Source organism: Mirounga leonina, unplaced genomic scaffold (genome assembly GCF_011800145.1).
Source record: "Mirounga leonina isolate KUSES-001 unplaced genomic scaffold, KU_Mleo_1.0 Mir_173, whole genome shotgun sequence".
Lineage (NCBI taxonomy): Eukaryota > Metazoa > Chordata > Mammalia > Carnivora > Phocidae > Mirounga > Mirounga leonina.
This window is the reverse complement of record NW_023270447.1, coordinates 76,641,286-76,646,351: the sequence shown is the minus strand read 5'-3', so window position 1 is coordinate 76,646,351 and position 5,066 is coordinate 76,641,286. Positions and strand designations below refer to the sequence as shown.

At 48.4% G+C, this 5,066-nt stretch overlaps 1 protein-coding gene across 6 annotated transcripts in view; it reads right to left on the bottom strand.

The window, feature by feature from the left end:
- The window catches only part of CNR2 (cannabinoid receptor 2), a 30,420-nt gene that overhangs the window by 8,311 nt on the left and 17,043 nt on the right, over positions 1-5,066 (bottom strand). For 3 of the 6 annotated variants that reach the window (XM_035019502.1, XM_035019503.1, XM_035019501.1), the window contains one exon: positions 2,581-2,795. The exons of 2 other annotated variants lie outside the window; for them this stretch is intronic. The gene's annotated coding sequence lies outside the window, so the exon portion shown is untranslated. Of the gene's footprint in view, positions 1-1,265; positions 2,375-2,580; positions 2,796-5,066 lie in introns of those variants that run through there. One more of the 6 variants, XR_004681768.1, reaches the window with a different exon arrangement.

The window sequence follows — 5,066 nt, the reverse complement described above, 5'->3', positions numbered from 1 at the left end:
GCCCGCCCACGCCAACATGGTGTACTGGGCGGGGACAGCCAGGGCGGCGCATGCGGCTCAGTTGCCGCTGCCGGAAGCCCCGCCCAGCTCCCCTGCTCCACCGGATGCTCCGCCATTTCCCAGATAGTTCTACTTGCTTGCCCTTCTGCTCACACCTTCGCCCCAGGCTTCCTTTCTCTGGCAGACCTTCCTTCTTGAACTTCCGTCTGGACTCCTCTTTCAATCCGTGAAGGCTTCCCGGTGCCCCGTCTCTCAGGAAGCTCCCCGCCCTACCGTGCTTAGTTTGTAACCAGTTCCGCACTAGGCTTTTCTCCAACCAGATTAATAATGGAACTAACCAACATTTGTATGGACTTTAAATTCTACAGAATAATGTCCACAGCCACAATTTAATGTAATCCATACAACTTTATAATATAAAAATTATGGATATTGGGGCGCCTGGTTGGCTCAGTCAATACAGCATGTGACTTTTATTTTTTATTTTTTTTATTTTTTTAATTTATTTTAAAGATTTTTATTTATTTATTTGAGAGAGAGAGAATGAGAGACAGAGAGCACGAGAGGGAAGAGGGTTAGAGGGAGAAGCAGACCCCCTGCTGAGCAGGGAGCCCGATGCGGGACTCGATCCCGGGACTCCAGGATCATGACCTGAGCCGAAGGCAGTCGCTCAACCAACTGAGCCACCCAGGCGCCTTCTCTCTTTCTCTCTTAAATAAATAAATAAAATCTTTAAAAAAGAGTGAGGCAAGGGGTGGGGCACCATGGATGGCTCAGTAGGTTAAGCACCCAACTCTTTTTTTTTAAAGTTATTTATTTATTTATTGAGAGGGAGAGAGAATGATAGAGAGAGAGCATGAGAGGGAGGAGGGTCAGAGGGAGAAGCAGACTCCCCGCCGAGCAGAGAGCCCGATGCGGGACTCGATCCCGGGACTCCAGGATCATGACCTGAGCCGAAGGGAGTCGCTTAACCAACTGAGCCACCCAGGCGCCCCAGCATGTGACTCTTGATCTCAGGGTTGAAAGTTCCAACCCCGCACTGGGTGTAGAGCTCACTTAATAAAATAAGGGGCGCCTGCGGGGTTCAGTTGGTTAAGCAGCGGATTCTTGACTTCAGCTCAGGTCATGATCTCGGGATCCTGGGTTCTAGCTCCAGGGCAGGCTTTATGCTCAGTGCAGAATCTACTTAAGATTCTCTCTCTCCACTCCTCCCCACCCCTGGCTGTGCTCTCTCTCTTCTCTCTAAATAAATAAAATCTAAAAAATAAAATAAAATAAAATAAAAATTATGGGTATTGTTATTTCACAGATAAAGCAGGCTCGGAGATGTTAAACCACTTGGCAAAGGCCCCACAGCTTGTCAAGGTCAGAGACTGGGCCTTCATTATTCCTGGGTCTTCAGTGCCTTGCGCAGTCCCTACACGTAGTAGGTGCTCAAAAACTCGCTAATGAATGAACCCCATTTGGATGGAAAGAGGCTGCCTCAAATGGAGTGGACCCCAAGTAAGAGTGTAAGGGGGAGGGCAGCACATCCTGTAGCTTGAAATTCCAACCTGGTGGCCTTGTTCAAGATACCAAATGCCTCGGGTTTCCCATTTCTCATCTGTAAGATGGGTTTCGTAAGGATTTAAGTAAATTAATGTAATACCTGGAAGTGCTTATTATTATTATTATGAGCATCTTCAAATGGGGATAATTCACCTACTGTGTGAGGTTATTAAGAGTAATACACCTGGCATATCCCAAGAGCTCGATAAATGGCAGTGCTTATTATAATCCAGTATATTTAAACTTTTTAAAAAAGATTTTATTTATTTATTTGACAGAGAGTGAGAGAGAGAGAGATCAAGAGAGCAAGCACACAAACAGGGGGAATGGCAGAGGGAGAAGGAGAAGCAGACTCCCCACTGAGCAGGGAGCCCAATGTGGGGCTCGATCCCAGGACCCTGGGATCATGACCTGACCGAAGGCAGACGCTTAACCAACTGAGCCACCCAGGCGCCCCTGTTTTTAAAAATTTTAAGAGAGCAGAACAATTTTTACAATCGATGGAACCCCTATTCCTAAGTCAGGTAAAATCTGCGTTCATATCACCCATGCCCTCTCTTCCAGGCAGTCTGAGGAGCAGATTGAAAACCTCTCATCTAATTCAGCTCCATCATTTTAGCATCGAGAAAACAGTCCAGGGGTGGGGATGTAGTCTCCTGACGTCACCCAACAAAACAGCAGGGGAGCTGGAACTAGAGTTCACATCCCCCAAATCAGAAGACGAGACCCTTGCTCTGTAGGCGCAGAGGTGACCCTGCCCACAGAAGCTGAGAAGGGGCGTTGGCCTGAGACAGAGAGCAATGGCTGAGTGTTGCCAAAGTCATACCTGAGGTGAGACAGGAAACAGTGCCAGTTTAGTTCTCAGCCCTGGTCACGAATGAGTGACAGACAGTGCAAGGCTTTCTCAGTTCCCATGTCCCCACCCTGCCACTTCTGGAAGCTTCCTCCCTGCACCCAGCTGCCCCAGCCAAACTCCCCCTCTCTCCATAATTCCCTTAGAAAACAGCCCCCTCCTATCCAGGAATGGCTTACCCCACGCAGAGTCCAGCCTAGAAGAGGGATGCCAGCGTGGTGGCTGCTGGCATGTTGAGCTTCACCCAGGTCTGGTGTGGCCACCGACCTGTGTGGTGTCCAAATTAGGTAAGGGCAGGAAATGCAGGCCTTTGGATGGAGGGCCTAACGAGACAACATCCGACAGCAACAGGATGCACAGAGCACCAGGAAACCCAGCTCCCTGCCTGGTTTCCCTGTGGGCAGATAGAAATACCTTCTGGAATCAGAGTATCTGGCTCCTCAGATGGGCCTCCTTCCAGGGCAAGGACGCATCTGAGTACCCAGCACGGAGGGAGACTCTGCAAGGAGCACTTAGTTCCACCCTCTGCCATGGCTGGTCATGTGACTCTGGGCAAGTCCCTTCAACTTTCTGAGCCCCTTTTCTCACATACCAAATGACAAGGACAATACCTGTCCCATTCTCCTTGGAGAAACCAATTGGCGGATGGCCTCTCCCAGGGCTTTTTCACTGGGTCAGCTGTGATGGGGTCTCCATCCTTCCCAGGTGTGCAAAAGACTTTACGTCTGTGCCTTTGTCAGGGGAGAGGGTTCATATTTTTTATCCCTGTGTCAGGGGAGTTCCAAATAGTAGGAAGCACCGGGGCACACAAAACCTTTTTGTGACCTGGCTCAGTACAAAAGGATGATTAAAAGAGAACCGACCCACCAACCAAGTGCCATCCCCACCTAAGAACAATGCCAAAGCCCCAGAAATACCGGACACGGTCCGCTCAGACAGCATGTCTGTCTGTGCTCGGCGGGTGCCCTGCAGCCTGCAGCCTGACTTAGGCTGAGGGCGTGTTAAGGGAACTTTCAGGTGAGGGCGTGGGGGGTGGGAGGGCGTAGGGGGTTGCCCCTGGGGGGTTTTCCTACCTGAACTGAAAGTGTGAAGTGAAAATGAATGCTGTAGTGGGCGCCTGACATTTTACCACCATGAAGGCCAAGCCATCACAAACACAAAAACCTGTTTGGAGGCGCCTGGCTGGCTCAGTTAGAGCAGCGGTGATTCTTGCTCTCGGGGTGGTGAGTTTGAGCCCCACATCAGGTGTAGAGATTACTTAAATAAACAAAACTGTAAAAAAAATAAATAAAAATAAAAGCCTGTTTAACCTGCATGACCTTCTTGACCTGCTTCCCAGCAGGCTGGGCTCTTGGTGCTGTGTCCAGCTGTAGGAAGGGAATCATGGGGGCTTCCTTCCACATTTCTTCTCTCAGTTCCCCTTGATGCTTAATAGCACTTGGCTGCAAGTTGCAAGGAAATTCTCTGGAGTTTTGGGCTATAGGCTATTGTCCTTTGCCCAAATCTTATCTATTTTTTTTTCAGGTCCTATATTAAGGCCACCTTCTCCAGGAAGCCTTCTCTGATTTCCCCCAACCCATCCAGGTGGATGAAACTCATTGAGTCCTGCTGCATGGATCCCCGTCAACCTTCTATTCTTTGTGTGTGTGTGTTTTTTAAAGATTTTATTTATGTACTTGACAGAGAGAGACACAGCGAGAGAGGGAACACAAGCAGGGGGAGTGGGAGAGGGAGAAGCAGGCTTCCTGCCGAGCAGGGATCCCGATGTGGGGCTCGATCCCAGGACTCTGGGATCATGACCTGAGCCGAAGGCAGATGCTTAATGACTGAGCCATCCAGGTGCCCCTACCTTCTATTCTTTGTATCAATAATATTTGTCTCATCTTGCTTCCTGGACTGTGAGCTTCTAGTTTTGAGAGTAGAATCTGGGTCAGAGAGTGATGACATCTTTGTATTCTAGTCCCCCTCACACTGAAACAAAGTTCTTTTAATGAGGGGTTCCAAGCTAAGCTAAGCAGCCCTTACGGAGGTGGAAGTCAGCCCCAAGAAGCAAGACAATTAGATGGCCTCTGAGCCACCACTCCCTGTTCCCAAGCCATGACAGACATTGCCAATTGGTCCCAGTTCCTCTCATCCTGAGCCTCACCATGAGCTTCTCACCATAACACTGCTTACCCAGGGAACCAGATATCTGGAAAGAGGTGGGAACCACGAACAGCAGGTCTAAAGCAGAAAGTGAACTGAAAGATTGGCAACTGTCCAGGTTCTTGACCTTGTACTCTGGAGGAACCTAAAATCTCTCCTGTGGTGTAAGTCTCAGGAGAAGTTTATTGATGCGAGGCAAAATACGGAAATTGTCCTGGGGAGAGATGCAAAGGGCCGCCCAGACTGATTTATTTCTTTTCTTTCTTTCTTTCTTTCTTTCTTCCTTTCTTTCTTTCTTTCTTTCTTTCTTTCTTTCTTTCTTTCTTTCTTTCTTTCTTTCTTTCTTTCTCTTTCTTTCTTTCTTTCTTTCTTCTTTCTTTCTTTCTTTCTTTCTTTCTTTCTTTCTTTCTTTCTTTCTCTTCCTTCCTTTCTTTCTTTCTCTTTCTTTCTTTCTTCTCTTTCTCTTTCTTTCCCCTTCCTTCCTTCCTTCCTTCCTTCCTTCCTTCCTTCCTTCCTTCCT